This window comes from Macaca fascicularis, chromosome 10 (genome assembly GCF_037993035.2).
Source record: "Macaca fascicularis isolate 582-1 chromosome 10, T2T-MFA8v1.1".
Taxonomy (NCBI): domain Eukaryota; kingdom Metazoa; phylum Chordata; class Mammalia; order Primates; family Cercopithecidae; genus Macaca; species Macaca fascicularis.
This window is the reverse complement of record NC_088384.1, coordinates 93,822,208-93,844,419: the sequence shown is the minus strand read 5'-3', so window position 1 is coordinate 93,844,419 and position 22,212 is coordinate 93,822,208. Positions and strand designations below refer to the sequence as shown.

Here is a 22,212-nt window from a genome sequence, read left to right as displayed (position 1 = left end):
AGGAGATAATTTAGTCTTTCTCTCTCTTTATATTAATAGAATAGGGAAATCTGAGGTGAGTGAGTTTAAGCTACTTGCCTATGGTGAGCAAGACCACAAGGCTTCTAAATCCCAATATAGTGCTTTTCCTTTTTCTCCATGTTACCTTAAAACTGGTTGGTAAGAAAATAAGAGGACCCAGAAGCAGCCACTAGTAAATAAGTAAACAAAGCTGCTATTAAAATATAAGAACACAAGACTAGTGGCTATTTTAGACAGGATATAACTAGAAATAAACCACCATCAACAGGAAAAGGCTTTCAATTCATTTTGCTAGAGCTAATGATTCCTAATCTGCTTGCAACGGTGACAACCTGTATGGAGAATCAGTTTTGAAGTCCTAAATTCAAATTCAAATTTGAATTTCCTAAATTCAAATTCAAATTTGAATTTCCTAAATTCAAATCCTAGCACCTCTACTCAGCAGCCCTGGAAAGTAAGTTATTCCCTCTACGCTTCAGTTTTCTCAGTCTATAAGCTGAGAACAATAACCTCTTTCACACAGACATTTATGCATATACGTATGCATGTACATAAAAGCCTATGTTTCTTTTCTTTTTTTGAGACGGAACCTCACTCTGTCACCCAGGCTGGAATGCAGTGGTGCGATCTCGGCTCACTGCAATGCAGTAGTGCGATCTCGGCTCACTGCAATGCAGTAGTGCGATCTCGGCTCACTGCAATGTCCGCCTCCTGGGTTCAAGCGATTCTCCTGTCTCGGCCTCCTAAGTAGCTGGGACTACAGGCATGTGCCAGCACACCCAGCTCATTTTTGTGTTTCTGGTAGGGATGGGGTTACACCATGTTGACAAGGCTGGTCTCGAATGTGTAACCTCAAATGATCAGCCTGCCTCGGCCTCCCAAAGTGCTGAAATTACAGGCATGAGCCACTGCACCCAGTCTAAAGGCCTGGGTTGCTAAAGTACAGAAGCAGTTTGGTCCATAGAAAACACCACACTGAGCTCCCTATCTCTCCTGACATACTTGATTAAAAAATCAAAGAGGCGGGCTAGGTGCAGTGGCTCACGCCTGTAATCCCAACACTTTGGGAGGCTGAGGAGGGAAGATCACCTGAGTTCGGGAGTTGGAGATCATCCTGGCTAACATGGTGAAACCCCGTATCTACTAAAAATAAAAAATTAGCCAGTCGTGGTGGCGCGTGCCTGTAATCCCAGCTACTGGGGAGGCTGAGGCTGGAGAACTGCGTGAACCAGGGAGGCGGAGGTTGCGGTGAGCTGAGATCGTGCCACTCCACTCCAGCCTGGGCAACAAGAGCAAAACTCTGTCTCAAAAAAAAAAAAAAAATCAAAGAGGCTTAAGGTTGAAAAGAACTCTGACCACTAATAGTTAGGTTTTTAAATGTGGATCCCTTTTCTAATGTCAAAATATTTGACAAGACCAATCAGGTGAAGTGGCGCACTCCTGTAATCTCAACAATTTGGGAGGCAGAGGAGGGAGGCTCGCTTGAGCTCAGGAGTTCGAGACCAGCCTCAGCAACATAGTGAGAACCTGTCCCTATAAAAAATTTTAAAAAGTAGCAGAGCATAATGGCATGCACCTGTAGTCCCAACTACTGGGGAGGCTGAGGTGAGAGGATCACTTGAGCCCAGGAAGCTGCAGTGAGCCAAGGTCGTGCCACTGTACTCTAGTCTGGGTGACACAGACAGACCCTGTCTCAAAAAAAGAAAAAAAAAAAATGACAGGACTACCTGCCCCCCAGACTTCCATTTTTTGGTACCCAATGATTAAGACACAATGACGACGAACAAATAAATTACTATATATTATTTGGTAATATTTTTCATTGAATTTGTGTTTTTAATGTCCACATTTACAAAAAAAGAGAGGAGAGAGAGAGATTATGTATTCATTTCTCAGAAAATGCTTGTGTACTTCTGGATCCACAACTTCTTGCAATAATTCTGAGGCTATCTAGAGACAGTTCAGGCATCAGGCACCCTTGATCTCACCCAGTTATCTATCTTAGGTTTTGAATCCTTTTTAACATATCTCTGCCCAGGCATATGCCAGGGCTTTCCTAACACCTCCAGTGACCAGATACTCACCTCCTCCCTAAACTGTGCCGCCTCCACCTTTGAATCACTCAGTTAGGAAGCTCATTCAATTGAGGAGAGACCTTTCCACTTACACTCTCCTTCATGGTTCCTAATACTTCCCCCTTTAAGGAAATGTAAAACATGTCTAGTCTCGCTCATATTAAAAAAAAAAATTACATTTTTCAAGACAGCAATCCTTCTTATTTCTTCCTTCCCAATTGCCTTTTCTATTTCAGAATAAACACTTTCAACAAGACGGTCGGGCAGGGGGCAAGGGGGGGGGGGATACACACATAATTATATTCCTTCCTACCATTATTTTGGAATTTCATAATTTTAAAGCTTTCTAATACCTCTTGGAATAATTAGACATATGGAATGTCGCAAACCCGTTTGTGGATGCATTGGTCTAACCAAATTGAAATGCTCAGAAATCATCTGCTGTTAACCTCTTCTGATTACCTTTTGTCAGAATAAAAGGGAGTTTTCAAACATTCATTTTTACCAGATGGTAGTGAGTGGCCTGACCCAGAAATTACAGATGAGTTGCAGTAATGAGTTTTCCCTTGCCTTTACTGGCTGCACATTCACTGGTGACATTTTACAACTAGGACTTCTGGCTCAATCAATATTTGCAGGCATGAAACCTGCCAAAGTTAACATCAGGGCTCCCTTGCAAATTTGCTTAAGGCACCACAAATGAAAAAGCTCACACTCTCTAATGCTGCAACTATCATCAGCCAAAGTTCATAATTAGATATCAAAGGAATCAGAGACAGAAAATGCCACTCACCTCAAAGGGTTGTTGTGATGATTAAACAATACGCCTCACAAAGGTGCCCTAGGTAAACTACAAATCGCTATACCAATGAAAGGTGTTATCATCATCATATTTTTAGGAAATGTCTGAGTGAAAATGCCAGATATTCATATATAAATACATATTACACCTCTGCAAATTTGCAAGACTAGCTTCAAAAAAAGATCAATGAATTATGTCAACCTACTACCTTTTTTTCTGGAGGAAAAAATAGGTATCAAGAACTCCTCAAAATCCCAAAGCAGAGTCTTTGCAAAATATAAAAGAGAACCACCATTTATGCCCAATTAAAAAAAAAATTACAGGCAATAAGACTACAGTAATTACTGGAGAATATGGTCTTTATCAATGTTCACAATGAAGGGGAAAATATCAATGTATCAAAAATCAAAATTACAAACAGTCTCACTTATGATCTGTAATCTGATTGGCTGACAGCTAAGATGGTTGTGATTTATGATTTAAATCACTAGTCATGAAGACTACTTAATCCATTTTTCCTACCAAAAAATTTTTATTCCTTGTTAAAGCCTGAATATATATTCATCTCACCGCCAAAGGGTGTATAGATTTCTTTTTTAGAAGTACAAACTATACTTTAATGACCATGATTTACTTTGACATCTGCTCTGATTGATTCTACAGCTACATCAGAAAGCTGAATGTTGATTTGGTTTCTTTATCAAAACTAACATAGGCAGATTACTTGTAAAGTTATTGGAAGGCAAACTATCTCCATTTAGCACACTTATGAATCTGTTTTGTCAGCTACACCAGAACCATCAGCATCCATTCATTCATTAAGGAAGTATTTACTGAGCTAAAAGAACCTGAACATCACTCTATTAGGTGCTGGAGGGACTGTTAGACATCAATTTAACAACAAAACAGCACTGATCTAAAAGAAGTAAGGTGGTACAATGCAAATAGCAAACCAAAAATCAGAAAAATCTGCATTCTAGTGGTAAATCACTTAAGAGCCACGTGACCTTGGATAAGTCATTAGACTTATCAATGCTGCATTTATAAAAATGCTCAGCCCTTGCTTTGCTATCTCACAGGACTAACTTTACTTTAGTAGGCTAAGGGATAGGAAGATTAAAATGAGATAAAAATACAGGACTTCGGAGAGAAAGCACAGAATACAATTTCTCTCATTGACTGCAAACTGCAAAGCCCTGTATATACAACAGACTTTCTTTCTTCCTTTCTTCCTTCCTTTCTCTCTTTCTCTCTCTCTCTCTTTTTCTTTCTTTCTTTCTTTCAATTTTAGATAGAGTCTCACTTTGTCTCCCTGGATGGAGTGCAGTGGCGCGATCTTGGCTCACTGAAACCTCCACCTCGTGGGTTCAGGCAATTCTCCTGCCTCAGTTTCTCAAGTAGCTGGGACTACAGGCATGCACTACCACACCTGACTAATTTTTGTATTTTTAGTAGAGATGGGGTTTTGCCATGTTGCCCAGGCTGGTCTCAAACTCCTGACCTCAAATGATCCACCTGCCTTGACCCCCAAAAGTGCTGGGATTACAGGCATGAGCAACCATGCCTGGCCAGACTTTAAATTATTTAAAGCCAGCTTTTGACAAAGAACATAAGAAGATGATCGTAGAAGAAAAAATACTGAGTAGCCCATAAGCATATAAAAAGTAGTCCAACCTCATTAGAAATCAGGGAAATGTACATAAAACCATTAGTTATCACCGGATTGACAAAAATGAAAAAATAAAAAATCTGGTAACACCAAGGGTTGGTGAGGATATGGGGAAGCAAGAACTGTTAATACTTGCTGACAGAGAAGTATAAATGAGTACAGAGCAAATTGGTGAGGACGAATACCACTGATGCACATATTCTATGACTATCTCAGTAGTTCTACTACTAGGGACATAGACATTAGAGAAATGGCACACATATGCACAAGGAGTTATTTAAAGAATGATCACTGGACAATAAGAAACAAAGTTAAACGATCTATGGATGCATGCATAAATAGTAACAGTAAGAAAAAAGTACATGAGAATAATAATCACCAAATTCAGGATAGTGATTGCTTCTAAAGGAGGTTAAGAGAGAAACTGGATTAGGGAGGAGTATGCGATGAAATGAGATTAGGGAAGGGTGCAAAGGAGACTTTATCTATATTTATAATGTTTTATTTCTTAAAGTAAGATCTGAAGTAAAGTTGGCAAAATGGTGTGATTATGGCACACACTGAAGAGAAAAAGGTTGGGGGGACCACCAGAAGCTAGCAGGGATCATGCAGACCAAGTCATGCCCAACTGGCTGTGCTTCTTTGATATTGTTACTGTTGATTAAGATTAAGGGTTTATAATACTCACAGGGTACCTGAAAGTCAACAAGATCTCTCACAGAGTTATTCAATGAGTCAACAGGATGACCAGCTTTAATTATTTTTAAAGCTAATGCATAGTATGGGTGCACTTTTAGAAGTATAAAACCCAATTCACCATAGCTCGACAGCAGTGAGTTAGCTACTGTGCGTTAAGAGACATTACCACCTGGAGAATATACGAGCAGGATAGCAGAGGGTCTGGAAGCCTTGCTATAGGAAAAATCAATAATGGAATCCAAGAAGATTCAGGGAGGGACCCAGGAGTGAATCGCCATTAGTTATTAACAGATGCCTTAGAATAGAGTAAGTGCGAACAGTGCTACAAAAAATGGCAGATCACCTTCCATCCTCCTTCACTGCAACTAGAGAAGTCCTACTCAGTCTTAAGCTCCCGCTCAAATGTCACCTCCCTTGAGAGTCCTCCACATACTCCAGTAAGACTTGTCAGCTTCCTCAACGGTGTATCAGATCTCTCCCAGTACACCATGTATGTGTGAGTAAGTCTCTGTTTCCTCTACTAAATCATGAGCTAGGTCTTCAAGAGTAGGGGATCCTAGGATTTGACCCTTGCTCCTAACAAATATCTTGGCGCCTAAGAGTGCCTTGTTCATAGCAGGCACTTAACCCTAAATCAATGAGAGAGAGATTTTTGGCTCCATATATATTAGCATATACATACTCACTAAAGTGAAAAAGAAAAAGACACATTCACTGTCAGTGTCCCAACAGAGTCCAAATTATATGTCATGCTGCTGTCAACAGGCCCTCCTAGCTGGACTCTCTAGACCTCTAAGATTCTCGTAGTCAATGTCCGGGCCTTAACCCAACTTAAATGAAAACTATTTTTCTGTTTTTCAAAACAATTATTTACCACCACCTTTTTTTTAATTTAAAAATAATTTATTTTATTCATCCTGTTGAAAAGGTTTTTAAGTTGTATAGGCCATGGAATGTGGCTCACACCAGTAATCTGAACAATTTGGGAGGCCAAAGCAAGAGGACTGCTTCAGCCTAGGAGTTCAAGACCAGCCTGGGAAACAGTGAGACCCTGTGTCTACAAAAAATAAATTGAGGCCAGGCACAGTGGCTCACGCTGGTAATCCCAGCACTTTGGGAGGCTGAGATGAGCGGATCATGAGGTCAGGAGATGGAGACCATCCTGGCTAACATGGTGAAACCCCATCTCTACTAAATATACAAAAAAATTAGCCAGGCGTGGTCGCGGGCACCTGTGGTCCCAGCTACTAGGGAGGCTGAGGCAGGAGAATGGCGTGAACCTGGGAGGCAGAGCTTATAGTGAGCCAAGATCACACCACTGCACTCCAGCCTGGGCGACACAGCGAGACTCTGTCTCAAAAAATAAATGAATAAAAAACAAAATTTTAAAAAATTAGCCAGGCACAGTGATACATGCATACGCCTGTAGTCCCAGCTACTCAGAAGGCTGAGATGGAAGGACTGCTTGAGCCCAGAAGACCAAGGCAGCAGTGAGCCGAGATCACAACACCGCACTCCAGCCTGGGCAACAGAGCAAGACCCCATCTCAAAAAAAAAAAAAAGAAAAAGGAAAAAAAGAAAAACAAGTTGTATAAATACCAGTCATGAACAAATGCAGGATGAAAACAAAACAAAATCTTTCTGCCTACAGATTATATCTCATTTCAAATAAAATAAAATGTCTTCTAACATTTTTCTAAAGTTGCTACATTTAAAAAGTAAGACAAATCCTACTTAATAGCCAATGGGTGTCATGTATACGGGCCCTTGTGAACATGAAGGGGAGATGAGAAAGGAACTGTCCTCATTGAGCTTTACAGGGCACCCTTACTAAGCACCTACACAGCTCCATGCCAGGAGCACAAGGTTTAAGAAACAAAGAAATAAAAAAGGCGTGTTCTTTCCTTCAAGGCGCTTTCAATCTTTTGGGAACCACAACATGGACAAGTCAATGGAGGATTATTGAAACTTCTGGTTAGCGCTGTGGCTGAGTAGGCATAGAGAACAGAGAGACCATGGATGGGGCATCTGTATCAGACTGGAGATCAAGGAAGGTGGCATAATTCAGTGGGAGAGGACAAGTAAAACCAATGAACTCACCAGGAATCATAATTTACTATTAGCAAATATATGCAAATTCTCAAAGTTCCTCGGACCATTAGGGCGACTGCAGCCAAGCAGAATTCATCCAAGTCTTGGGCCATTAGGGTGAATTCTCCAAGCAGAATTCATCTCTTCTCCATCTACCTGTCTACTTACTTTATACCACACTGGGCTATATCTATATATAATCTGGTAAATTTTCCAATGGTGGCATCAAGGATATTCAGAGGCTAAGTATAGTAAAACTCAGATTCAGACAAAGAATACTAGTCTAATCCTGTAATTTACAGATGAGTAAACTGAGACTCAAGTTAGTGACAATACTTGAGCCCGAAGCCATAGAACTGGGCCTGGAATCTAACTCTCATCTTAGTAGGAGCAGTATTACACAACCTCCAGACTCCTTTCCTCAGTCAAGACCTCAGAAATTACCATCTTCAAGGCATACTTTGCATCAGCTCTCCCTGCTGTCATCATCTTTCAGCCAACACTAAAATCCCTTTGTTGCTTTTCTGCCCATGCTTTTAATCAGGTGAGTTCCATCTGCAGTTGTTCCTTGCCTATTTGCAATTTTGCTATCCAGAAGAGACTAGTGTCATCTGTCTAAATGGAGATTCCAGTAAGAAATTCCTCCCCCGTATCATTTAGAGGAACCCACACTAAGCACTGGGTCACCTACCATTGACACCAGTCCACTCTGAACCTTTAAACATTAAATAACAAATTAATATGGGAAAGTTATTTAAAATTGTTTATAGGTTTAAACCAAGGCTCAGATACAATAAATTTACTTTACTATTTAGGATGACACAAATGCTGATACTTTGTAAGTTTCTAAGAGAGGAGGGTGGAGTATACATTTTGCAACCAGCGAACCCATACAATGCTTCTGCATGTTACAAGACATATCTGTTAACAGAGAAGTCTCCAGCCAGTGGAAGACTGCCTCTAGCAATGCATGATTTTATTAAGACCAAAGTGGGCAAAGAAATATTTAATTATTTTTTCTACAAGTTGTCTCTGAGGTCACTGCCAAGACTAAAAACGTAAAACTGCATTCCTTTTTCAAACAGGGGTAGTTGGGGGAAAAGGGAGTATACTACCAGAAGTAGAGACAGGAAAAAAAGAGAAAAGATGTTTTGGGGAAATAGGAAGAGAGGAATGAATGATCCAGGACTGAATGAGTGAGAACCAGATCATGTGTGAGAAACTAACCATTTTATTCACTTACAAACACCTGCTTATTCATTCCTTAAGACTTCTTATATGGTTTTGGTCTCAGCTTAGGACCTTAGACACTGCCATTGTTTCTTCAAAAGCTTAAAACTTATCCATATAAGTCTGTTATTCAATAGCTGCCACATTTATTTCAAGGAAGATAGAACGCACATGGAACTTTCCCTTGAGTATCCTGTTAAAGAAGAATATTTTTCAACATTATGGGCAATACTTTAGAGTCTGAAAATGTAGCAAGATTATATAATATACTTTCCAGCACTTGAGTGCTGATTTACCTATCCCCCTCAGCTTGAATGAAGTATCTGGTGTTATGGCCTCAAAACATGCCTGTTGATGCGTCCATCAAAGACAACGAAAAGATATGGTTTAATATCTGCTTTTGTGTAAGATGCACTTTATTTTCCTCAACTCAAAGGTTTTGCTATTTCTAGAAGCTTTACAAACCACTAAAGTTAGCAAAATACCTCCATTCCCAATAAAGACAAGGATGGTGAATGAGTTATTCTTAGATAAGACAATTCAGTGTCAGAAATACTTCCCCACCTGGAAAAAACACAGAGAACCCTGACCTCCTGACCATGTGGATGATCAAAAGGAATCCTCTGGCAGCCTGGACAAATGCGTCTTGGCCACCTACAAATTCTCCCTACGAGTTCTATCCACACCACCATAGCTTTCTCTCAGGGAACCTATAAAATTGATTTCAAAGTGGTTTTAAATTAACACTTGCTCACTTCAAGAACATTTTAAGATACTCAATTTCCTAGCAAGTGCATCTAGTAGACCAAATAGGCAAAATGCACACCTTGCTGGGCAGGAAGAAGCTCTACCAAAGGTAATATAAATAAGAAAATAGGTGTCTTATACATAAAAACAAATAGTAGAATAAAATAATTATTTTGACCCATCTTCCCCTATTTAAAGTTTTTTTTGAAGCTTGGCAGCCTTAGGGTATCAAAAATACTTAAGAATTGGTTGCCTTAAAAAAAAAAATCTAAAAACAGTGCACAGACAATACTACATATTACTATAGCTTTACTTTCTGATAAAGGAATGTAAAGTGAATTTTCATAAGCAAGTTTCCTCTGTGGGTGAATCTCCAGTCAGTTACAACCAACTCAAAGAGAGCCATCAAGGCAAACTACCCATTAGCTGTCAATTTAGAATGACTTCAGAGAGCTAGCCTCAGAGCTCCACTGATATCTTTTCAACAACCTCTTAATCTTGTTTATAACACCTGTGTTAAGGCAGCCTGACATCAATTCTACTCACTTGTCTCAGACTGAAATTACTTAGAAACCTAAGAATTCCAGTAAACATACCAAAAAACCACAAAGATGCATGGCCTGAAAAACCCTGTACACAAGGGAATTCGGCCACTTCTTTTAAATAAAGCTGCATACGTGAGCCAGAATGGGCCTCAAAAGGCAAAGTCAGATATAAATCTCACAAATAACTGCTTAGAAGGCACCGAGGTCACAGCATTGTGGGGTTTACAGAAACCATAAAGAATTTCTCCTACAGCTTCCTCACCAAACGATTATACAAACTATTCAATAGTTACCATTAACTATGTGCCTACTCTGTACCAGGAACTTAACATTTTCATTATCTTTTTAACCTCCACCCAACTCTTCTAGGTAGGTGATACCATTTCTCATTTCCACAAGTAAGGAAGCCAAAGTGCGGTGGCTTGCTTAGCAAACTGCCAAAGACCAAAGAGCTAGAAAACAGTGGAGATGGGACTCAAATGCTGCCTGCCAGTCTAAGCCTAAAGCTCTTTCTATGACATCATACTACCACCATGAGTTTGAGAAATCATTTTGCTGTAACTGGTTTCTGCGTTTACTACAGATCTGTTTCTTGAGGCTCCTTTAACTCAAGTGAACTGTTAGCAGCTCTAGTACTTTGTTCTAGAAATCCATGTTTGTCCTAGGCCTGTAAGAAACATAAAACACATAAGGAATTGATGCTAAACTAGTCCCATGAATAGGGGAGTGCGGTACAGTGAAGAGAATGGACTTTGGTAGTCAAAACCCCTGGGTTTGTTGTCACTAGTGTGTGACCCTGGACAAATAACCACCGTTTCAGCCTTAGTTTCATCCCTGGAAAAAACCGTCCTAGTGTTGTGGGATACTAGTGTTGTGGAAGTACCTAACCCAAAAAAAAGCACTCAATAAATGTTTAAAGAAAGAAAGAAAAATGTCAAATGGAAATGGATAGGCCAGATCCAACCAACACAAAATAAAACCTAATTTGGTTGTTCTGTACGAACTCTTACTGTTTGCCTATAAGGCTGGGTAAAGAGAAAACAGCAATCATGGCCCACAGTAGACTTGCAACAAATCTTTGGCAAATAAATGAATCAATCAATCTCCTGCTTTAGTGTCAGAGACAACATCAGCCTTTAAAAGGAATGCCAGTCAACTCTCAGATTACACACTAATAGAATCAGGCTTTTATGAAGATCATCTACTATTACCTAAAGCAAGATTCACTCAACCCCGAGTTATCGATGACTAGGGCTACTATCATTCACAAAAACACCTTTATCTGCTCCCATCAAGGAAAAGGCAAGAAAAAAGGCAACTGGGGAGGTGCTAAGCCTCAATATAAAAAGATACCTAGAGAAGACTCAAATTCAGTCACCTAATCATTCATTCACTGCTTCATTCATTCATCCTCATCCTTTCCTTTCTTTAGTCAAGAGATATTTATTGAACATTTACTCAATGGCAGGCACTGATCTGGTCACTGTCCTTGAGCAACTCACAGTCCAATGAGAAGAAAAGTATGTAACCAAGTAATTCCAATAGAGAGTGGCAGGCAGAGTAGACTTGGAGGCAAGCACAAGGTAGATTAATGGTAGGATTCTGCGGCAGTTTATTCTCGAAGGTCCTTCTCCTTCTCCTTCTTCATTTTTTTTTAACCCACTTTCATCCATTGGAGCCCTCTTCTAGGAAGAAGATTCCACCATCCACTTAATGGGTGGGCAAGTTACTAAACCTCTATGAGCTTCCTTTCTTCATTTGCAAAATGGAACTAAGAATATTGACTTCCCAGCGTTGCCTTTAGGATGAGATGGGATAACATACATAAGTCGAACAGCACAAAGCCTGGCTCTCAGTGGGCTTTGATACCGAGTAGTCCCCAGCCCTTTGTTTTGTTCTTTTGGCCTGGTTTCATGGGAAGGAGAAAACAAATATTCTTTTATTTCATTAAAAGTAGGAAAATATCCATGCTCCTCTATGAGCTGCTTTGCATTCACTTCAATTCAGGAACACGCCATCCCTGTAAGTGACGCCCTTCCCATAAACACAAAGTCAATCTGTCAAATGAAGGGCAAATCTGCCCTTAGTGCAGAGACAATACCCCAAGGCCAGCTGCACACCCACCTCATGATATTATCTGGCTAGGCTTGGTGTCATGCTCCTGAGAAAAGCTATGCTCACTACATTCAGCAATCAGAAAGTTCACACGGTCAGAGGTGCCTCTGCCTCACACAAGGTGAAGCACAGCTAAAAATTGCTTTTTTAATTAAAATAAGACTTCCTCAACTGCCTGCTGACAATCACAACTAGAACATGGAGCCCAGAACCAGTTAACCAGTCTCCAGCCTGCTCTAATGGTGGTTTTAAGCACTCAGAGAAGGGAGGGGGAAAAATTACCAATTTAAACAAAATGTTTCATCTTCTAATTATGCGACAGGCTCCAAGAGGATGGGAAGTGATTTGCAATCTTCATTATGGAATCCCCATGCGACCACTGGCACACGTCATGTCAGCCAGACGCACATGCCATCTTTTTCCCCCACCGAGTCTTCTGTGTCCTTGTAAGTTTTGTGGTAATGGAAGAAGAAATCTTCAGTCAAAAAAATGGGGCAGAAGCTTACGAATTTCTGTCTCCAAGTTCATCATACTGAGTGAGGTGTGAGGATCCCCAGTGAGGAGCCAGGGAGATAATATTCAGTGACTTTACACTGGCAGGCTTAGCAGCCTGAGGCTCTTTGAAACTCTAAAATCTTATAAAAACTGCCCAGCTCAGGTGGTGCTTAAGCCATTTTTTAAAATTTGCTGAAAAGTTCTGTCATCAGCGCTAAGAGATGCATTGAAAATTAGGGCGGTGCCCACCAACGGCACCTCTGGCCAGAAGGAAATCTGTTCCTCTGCAGATATGCTTGTATCTTTGCTCATTTGTGTTATCTCTGTCCGTTCAGATCTCTATGTGCTAACTCAGGAGAAAAAGTCCCTGCCAACCAACTCTGACAAGTCTGATGGCAGAACTCCCACTGGAGATCCAGCAGAGACAGCAGAGGCAGGCAATTATTCCCTTTCATTAAGGACAGTTCTTTTTAAGTTTGGGTGTTTTGTATTAGTATTATTTTGAACACAAAAAGTAGCCATTCACAATCGCTGCTCAATGCAGTCACTTAACACAACTGACAGAAACTGTAATTTCCCCATAAGCCAACTGAAAAAGATGTTCTGGAAGTAACTAGAAATGGTTGTGCCCCCTTAATTACCCACTGTAATGTAAAACCAGACATGGAGAGGATGGCCACAGCAGATCTGGGCAAAGCGGCAGTGATATTTAATCATCACTTCAGACCATCTGCAACTGTTTTGCAGAAGCACATCAAGTTTATAGATTCTAAAGCTTCTACAAGTTACCAGGTGCTGAGGGTCAGCTGCATTGTCCTCAGGCCACAAGGGGCTGCTTTCTTCATTCTCTCCAGGCCAGGGTGCTCAACAAAAGGCACCATGCCCACATTTTCTGAGCCAAGCCTGGCACAAGGAGAGCGCTGCTTCTTGATTAAGCCAGAACACAGATTAAATGTTTAGAAGTGGAGATTGTGAAAACAACCTAGGCGGGAAAGCAATTATCCCAGGAACAGCACGGCTTCAGCTGCAGCCCTCTGCAGCACAAAGGTGAATTCCACACCCTCCAACAGCTAAGCTAGCCAGAATGCTCCTCTACAATTCTCCACTCTGTAGATGCAGCCATCTTTTAAAACATAAACCAAATTGTGTCACTCCACAGCTTAAAATCCCTAACGGCTTCCTACTGTGCTAGGAATAAAGTTCAAAAATGTTAGGCTTCTCCCTCCTCCCGAAGCTGGCCCCTCTGTCCTTATCAACTATCCCCTCTTCACTCACCAAGCTCTGGCCATACATGACAAATCTGTTCCCACCTCAGAGTTTTTGTTTTGGCTTTTCCCTTGATCTTTACTGCTAGTCCCACAGCTCTTCATATGTCTGGATCTTCCTCATCATTTAGCTCACAGCTCAAATGTCACCTCTCAGAGAGGCCTTCTAGAAGCTTCCAAAATAAACAGCCACTGCTCCCTCAACACTGTTACATCAGCCTATTTTTCTCCTTCATGTTCCTATTTGAAATTATCTTGTTTGTATTTATCTAGTATGTGTTTGCTTGTTTAGGTATTGCTATTTATTGTCTGTCTTGCCTCCTTGGATGTAAGTTCCATAAAGACAAGGACTACAACTGTCTTGTTTAGCACTCTATTCCCAGTGTCTAGTATAATACCTTACATTTAGTAGGCATTTAATAAATACGTGTGGAATGATTAAAGAATGAGAGGTTCAATATGGAGCACTAATCCAAATGAAATTTGCTAACCCCCCCAAAATCTGGATTGTCTCACAGCCCGACTAGCAGCATATGTCACAATGCCCTAGAAACAATGGTAAATAACATCCTATTTCCTCACCAACCGCTGGTGAATGACTAGGAAACTATGGCAAAGGGTGATAAGACCGAGAAGGAGAACTCACAGACTGTCAAAGTTGCAGAACTGGAAAATCTGTAAGCTTCTCAAGCAGGGTTTTGCTCAAACTGTCCTTTCACAGGAGGATCAGATGGGTCAGATAACAGGCTAGGGCCAAAGGTTGGGTCTTACAGGTCCAGCTAGGGTAGGGTACACCATATGAGGCACACTGTATACGGCAGCTGCCGTCCCAACCATGCAGAGCCCTTCCTAATAGACTCTGGGTTGGGAGCCGGAGAGCACATGTACATACCAAGCCCCAAAAAACTGGTATGTGTTGGAGGGGAGGGGAAAGGAGAGGTAGGATATGACAGAGAGCCAAGAGTCAGACACAAGACAAGAAGTGAGCAGAGGCATAAACTGGTGAAGAACAAGCATACAGCATCTCAGGTGACTGATACAATTAGATTTCACAGGCCTGTGGGTGTGTGTATTTGGATATAAGGCTGACTAAAAGATACAGGGTTTAGGCAATCAGACAGGTAAATGGCTACCCTCCAGAAAGATAAGTAATCATGAAAGAAAGGATCACCCCACAGAAGGCCAGGTTAAAGCCCCTATTTGTGAGTGCTAGTTTCTCTTGAAAGACTCATGATTAGTGGACAACAGCAATTGCTCAGATGTTCTCTAGACCCCAGGATGGCAGGGGGCGGAGGTGGGGAGGCGCAAAGAGATGCTAAAGGAAAAGCTACCCGGAAAATAAAGACTACTCAGGCTAAAATGATTTCTAGTATCTCGCAGACTTTGGAATCTAGCAACAGAGCTCTAAAATGTTTTGCAGTTCATCCAAAAATGACCAAGAATACTAATGCTTCATTCATCCAACAACTTCAACTTTTCAAAACACCATTAAAAGAAAAGGCAAAAAAGGCCTCAGAGGTTAGATAACTTATCAAACAAACAATAACACTAAGGAGTGACAGCTGACACCAAGGAAAAGAATGCAAACTACACAAAGTAGGCACAAGAACTCAAAATCCCTACCATTCCACAGTGCAGGAGTAAAAGCTTTCCACATTTCAAAAGGTCATGAGAGAATCCAGACACAACTAACTTGTACATAGTGAGGCTCCTGAGATCACAGTGTGTCCTACTGAGAAAGGCAAGAATGTTTATGTTTTAGAAGGATCTTCATACAAAATGATGAAAAATGCATGTTCTGCACATGGAAAAGAGGAAGCATCATCATGGACACAGCACTGTCCTGAACCCCATTTTGTCACCAAATCATTGGGGTCCTAAAGTTATTCCCTCTCTGGGCTCTTTGGTTTACCCATGTGTACAAAGAAGCAGCTGGAATAGATCATCTCACCAATTAAAAGCTTCAGTTACCTGGAAAGTCTGTTTCTGAAGGGCACCACACTTTCCAAAGACACCAGAGAAACAAGAAGTTAGTACAATTCAATACAACCTGTGCCACCTTTCTTAAAAAAGGAACCTCATTATGGGCTTCTTTCAGCTACCACCCTCAATCAATCATAATGTCTTTTTCATGTCCTTGTTTATTGCTGAGTTTCACCATTCTGTTAATCCTTTCGCATCTTTACCTTCCCTTGCCCAACAGAGGTACTCCAGGCCAGAGCCCCTATTCCATGTTTCAGCTTCTCTGTGAAAAACTGTGTAACCCTAAGATGCTCAAAAGTTTCCCTCATCATTAATCCTATTATGGAAGTATTGATGTTGACAGCGTCTGCTAAAAGATAACATGACAAACTATAGCTACAATTTGTTTCTTTTTATGCAAAGCTGAAAAGAAAATCGCATTCCAACATTATGTACCAGCAGAGGACTGATGTGCTGCTAATGTTTAACTCTATCAAGGATCCCAAAAGAAATTTTAAACTGAGATGCTCTTAACTGGAAATAAGGGATTCAAATAAAGAAATGTCATCAATCCTCAATTTTATGTATTAACAGAATGAGCACATGAATAATGCCAAACATTAAGCCAGAATCTGCAATAAAAATAATAATGCCAACAAAACTGTTCAATAATCAATCATGCCTGCTTTTGGAATAAAGTCAGATATATTCAGAGAGATGCATCATGATACTCTACTTGGTTTCAACTCCCTTTTTTTTTTTTTTTTTTGGACAGAGTCTTGCTCTGTTGCCAGGCTGGAGTGCAGTAGCGCGATCTCGGCTCACTGTAACCTCCACCTCCTGGGTTCAAGCAATTCTCCTGCCTCAACCTCCTGAGTAGCTGGGACTACAGGTGCACACCACCACACCCAGCTAATTTTTGTATTTTCAGTAGAGACGGGGCTTCACCATGTTGGCCAGGTCTCAATCTCTTGACCTCATAATCCGCCCACCTCGGCCTCCCAAAGTGCTGGGATTACAGGTGTGAGCCACTGCGCCCGGCCAGTTTCAACTCCTTCTCAGTTCAGCGACTCTAGATATTGCTGGGTAGCTAGCTGAAAGGAAGTCCAAAGAGCCAGTGCACATAATCTGCTTACAAGCAGCTGATAATCCAAAATGAGTTAAAAGATAGAAAGGCACTGCAGTAGTCTCACTAGATCCTTCACTGAATCCCAGGATGAAGAAAAGCTAATTTCCATTTACCAACCCACAATGGAGCTGGAGTTCTAAAGTTTAGGCTAAAGCATTTTTCAGATCAGTCACTGCTGGCATTCTATGGAAAAGAAACTAGTTCTGAACTACAAGCATACCTCATTTTTTTTTCCCCTTTGCAGATACTGTGTTTTTTACAAACTGAAGAGTTGTAGAAACCCAGCATCAAGAAAGTCTATCAGCCGGGTACAGTGGCTCACACCCGTAATCCCAACACTTTGGGAGGCTGAGGCAGGCAGATCACTTGAGTCCAAGAGTTTGAGATCAGACTGGGCAACATGCCAAAACCCCATCTCTACAAAAACCACAAAAAAATTAGCTGGGCGTGGTGGCACACACCTGTAGTCCCAGCTACTCTGGGATTGCTCGAGCCCAGGAGGTCAAGGCTGCAGTGAGCCATGATCCCACTGCTGCACTCCAGCCTGGGCAATAAAGCAAGACTCTGTCCCCAGAAAAAAGAAAAAGAAAGTCTATCGCTGCCTTTTTTCCAAAATCATGTGTTCACTTCATGTCTGTGTCACACTTCGATGATTATTGCAGTGTTTCAAACTCTTTCATTATTATCATATCTGTTATGATAATCTGTGATGGGTGATCTTTGATATTACTACTTTCTTTTCGGGTACCACAAACCACGCCCATGTGAGACAGCGAACTTAATCAATAAATGTGTGCGTTCTGACTGCGTCAACCAGCCTTTCCCCTTTCTCTTTCCTCAGGTCTCCCTATTCTCTGAGACATAACAATACTGAAATTAATTAATTACCCTACAATGGCCCCAGGTGTTCAAGTGAAAGAGTCTCACATCTCTCACTTTAAATCAAAAGCTATACATGATTAAGCTTTAGTGAGGAAAGGATGTTGGAAGTGGCAATGGGCCGAAAGCGAGGCCTCTTATACCAGACAGAAAAGTGTGAATGCAAAGGAAAAGCTGTTGAAGGATATTAAAAGTGCTACTCCAGTAAACATATGAATAGTAAAAGAGCTAAAGAGCCTTACTGCTTATATGGAGAAAGTCTTAGTGCTCCAGATAGAAGATCAAACCAGTCACAACATTCTCTTGAGCCAAGCCTAATCCAGAGCAAGGCCCTAACTCTCCTCAATTCTATGAAGGCTAAGAGAGGTGAGGAGGCTGCACACGAAGTTTGAAGCTAGCAGAGTCTTATTCATAAGGCTTAAGGAAAGAAGCCACTTCCCTAACATGAAAGTGCAAGGTGAACCCAGAAGTGCTGATGTAGAAGCTGCAGCAAGTTAATCAGAAGAATTAGCTAAGATCATTGATGAAGGTGGCTACACTAAACAACAGATTTTCAATGTAGACAAAACAGCCTTCTGTTGGAAGAAGAGGCCATCTAGGATTTTCACAGCTACAGAGGAGAAGTCAATGCCTGGTCTCGAAGCTTAAGGACAGGCTGATGCTCTTGTTAGGGACTAATGCAGCTGGTGACTTTTAAATTGAAGCCAATGCTCATTTTCCATTTTGAAATCCTAGGACCCTTGGGAATTATGCTAAATCTACCCTGCCTGCATTCTAGAAATGGAACAACAAAGCCTGGATGACAGCATATCTGTTTATAGCATTGTTTACTGAATATTTTAAGCCCACTGTTAAGACCTACTGCTCAGGGAAAAAAAAAAAAAAATTCTTCAAAAATATTGCTGCTCACTGCCAATGCATCTGGTCACCCAAGAGCTCTGATGGAGACGTACAAGGAGATGAATGTTATTATATGCCTGCAAACACAGCATCCATTCCACAGCCCATGGATCAAAGAACAGTTTCAACTTTCAAGTCTTATTATTAAATATTTAAGAAATGCATTCATAAGTTCATAGCTGCCATGGATAGTGATTCTTCTGATGGATCTGGGCAAAATAAATTGAAAACTTTCTGGAAAAGATTCATCATTCTAGATGCCATCAAGAACATTCATGATTCATGGGAGGAGGACAATATATTAACATCAACAGGAGTTTAGAAGAAGTTGATTCCAATCCTCCTGGATGTCTTTGAGGAGTTCAAGATTTCAGTGGAAGAAGTAACTGCAGATGTGGTAGAAACAGCAAGATAACTAGAATTCAAAGCACAGCCTGAAGATGTGACTGAATTGCTGCAATCTCATGATCAGACTTGAATGGATAAGGAGTTGTTTCTTAAGGATGAGCAAAGAAAGTGGCTTCTAGAGATAAACTCTACTCCTAGTGAAGATGCTGTGGACATTGTTGAAATGACAACAAAGGATTTAGAATATTACATGAACTTAGATGATAAAGCAGCAGCACAGTTTAAGAGAACTGACCCTAATTCTGAAAAAAGTTCTACTGTGGGTAAAATGCTATGAAACAGCACAGCTTGCTACAGAGAAATCTTTCAAGAAAGGAAGAGTCAACAGATGGAGCAGACTTCACTGTTGTCTTAAGAAATTGCCACAGCTACCCCAGCCTTCAGCAAACACCACCCTAATCAGTCAGCAGCCAGCAAGAGCAGGCAAGACCCTCCATCCACCAGCAAAAAGATGACAACTTGCTGAAGGCTCAGGTGTTGGTTAGCAGTTTTTAACAACAAAGCATTTTTAATTAAAGTATGCACATTGTTTAGACATAATACTATTCCACACTTATTAGGCTTCAGTATAGTGTAAATAGAACTTTAATATGCACTGGGAAACCAAAAAATTCATATGACTTGCTTTACTGGAGTGGTCTGGAACCAAACCCTCAATATCTCCAAGGGATGCCAATATTCAGCTGAAATACTAAAGAGCTAAATGGCTGGCCTTGGAGAAGGTAAAAGCAGTATCAGAATTCCTACTGCATCTTCTCCTAATTCCAATTTCTCTACAGCTACACAAGACTTAGACCAAAGTCAACTACTTCCTTTAGGACGCTAAGGGGAAAAAAAGACAAAGGAAGGAGCAATTTGTAAATGAGATTCTTGGAGCTAGAAAATAGGAAAACTGAGATATCTTAGTAATATTTAAAGAGACCAGGGGAAAATAATTACTGTGGTGATGACATAATTCTTGATATCAATGGCTGCTAACTGTGGTGGAATAAGGTTGTATTTTAACCTACTGTGAACATTTCTATACTGTGGCACGTATGGGCAACAAACTGTTCTCACTTGTTTGTATAGGATCCTGAACCTTAATCTCCAAGGGACCAATGACCTTGGGAATACTGAGGCAGCTTTATAGAATTAAATTTAAAAAAATTTTTTTCGCCATGTTGCTGTAGCATGTGTGTTCTTAGTAATGAGATGAATAATGAAAATTAATGGCTAACACTTACTGGGCACTCACTATGTGTCAGGCACTGTACTACTTAACACTATCCAAATTGTCTCATTTAATCCTTTTTTTAAGAAAGATGGGAAAGCAGAATTTTTTTAAAAGATGGTTGGGCTGAGATAGACACTATTATACAATCTCTATTTTAAAGATGAAGACCTGAGGCTTAAAAAGGTTAATTAACGGACCCAAGGTCACACAGCTAGCAAGTAACAGAGCTGGGATTCCAATGCAGGCCGTCTGACCCAGAGCTCACGCTCATGCACTACGCTAAACATTAAGGGATGCCTAACGGGCTTTGAAGTATTTTCTCCAACAGTGCTGACAAGCTATTGTGAACCATCCACATTCTCCAGTGAAGTCGTTTTTATATAGGAAAACTTCTCTACTGGGTTAAACTTTATAAATTCAATCCCTCAATTTAAACAACGACAACTACTGAGAGATTGCAGAAAGGCATAGCTGTCTTCATCAAATTCACCTTCAAAATTAGCGAGGCAGCTTAGTAAGAAGACCTGTCTCCAAGGAAGCTGAACTAGGTAGGACTGAAGTCTATGACTGAAGAACAGTGTCCTCTGTTGGCCTCTGTTGGATCTCGCCTTGCCAATATGAGATTCACAATGGTAAAAGTGAGACCACCCAGGAGGCTACTTACTTGACAAAGTCTTCTTTTTTTTCTTTTTTAAGACAGAATCTAGCTCTGTCACCCAGGCTGGAATGCAGTGGTGTGATCACTGCTCATTGCAACATCAATCTCCTGGTCTCAAGCAATCCTCCCACTTCAGCATCCCCAGGAGCTGAGATTATAAGTGCGCACCTCCAAGCCCAGTTAATTTTTTTTTTTTTTTTTTTTTGAGACGAGGTCTCACTGTGTTGCCCAGGCTGGTCTCAAACTCCTGAGCTCAAGAGATCCTCCCACGTCAGTCTCCCAAAGTGATGGGATTACAGGTGTGAACCCCTACACCCTGTTGACAAAGTCTTAAGAGTCTACACTAAGGTGGTGGTGGTTGGAACAGAAAGGAAGGGATGGAGAGAAGACTCCTGAAGATGCAGCGTTCCCGCCATAAAGCCTTTCCCAGCTTCCCAGCGGCAGCGCTGCTTGTGCCTTTGTGCTACCACATCTTGTTCATGGCTCCATAACAGCACTGACAGCACTGACACTCTGTACTTGGATTTCAAATCTGGGATATACCCCCATTAGACTGCAGGCTCCAAGAGAGCAAAAACTGTGAGTTAATCATTTTCATATCCTAACACCTTCTTTACTCTGAGAGAGAGGCAGGCTCTGTGCTCATGAGACTGTACAACCCATGAAGAAAAGAACCACGGCCAGGCGTGGTGGCTCACACGTGTATTCCCAGCACTTTGGGAGGCCGAGGCGGGTGGATCGCCTGAGGTCAGGAGTTCGAGACCAACCTGACCAACATGGAGAAACCCTGTCTCTACTAAAAATACAATTATTAGCCAGGTATGGTGGCATATGCCTGTAATCCCAGCTACTTGGGAGGCTGAGGTAGGAGAATCGCTTGAACCCAGGAGACAGAGGTTGCAGCAAGCCAAGATCGTGCCACTGCACTGGGCAACAAGAGCGAAACTCTGTCTCGGGGGAAAAAAAAAAAGTAAAGAAGCTTGTCTTTCATCTTTGAGCCCTTTCATCTTTGAGAAACAGCTCCAAGGCTCCTTTCAAGTCTGCTGAATGTCAACACCCCTGACTAAAATGCAAAGTTGGCCATGGGGATAGGCAGGGGAGGAAGCAGAGAATTATGTGATATCTGAACATTTGGCCAGAATGTTCAGTACACACATGAAACGTTAATCAGGGATGGTGAACTAAGAGCTGTCTGCAAAAAGATGCTGAAAGGAGAAGACTCAATGAGTTCTTCTAAAATGATGAAGAAGAGGGTTACAGAGTCAAATTCTAGTGAAGATTCCAGAATAAGGAGGCCCAAGAAAAT

General features: G+C 41.1%; 1 protein-coding gene across 1 annotated transcript in view; it reads right to left on the bottom strand.

Annotated features, from left to right (window-relative positions):
- Positions 1–22,212, bottom strand: part of CTNNBL1 (catenin beta like 1) — a 176,606-nt gene that overhangs the window by 144,901 nt on the left and 9,493 nt on the right. The window lies entirely within an intron of this gene.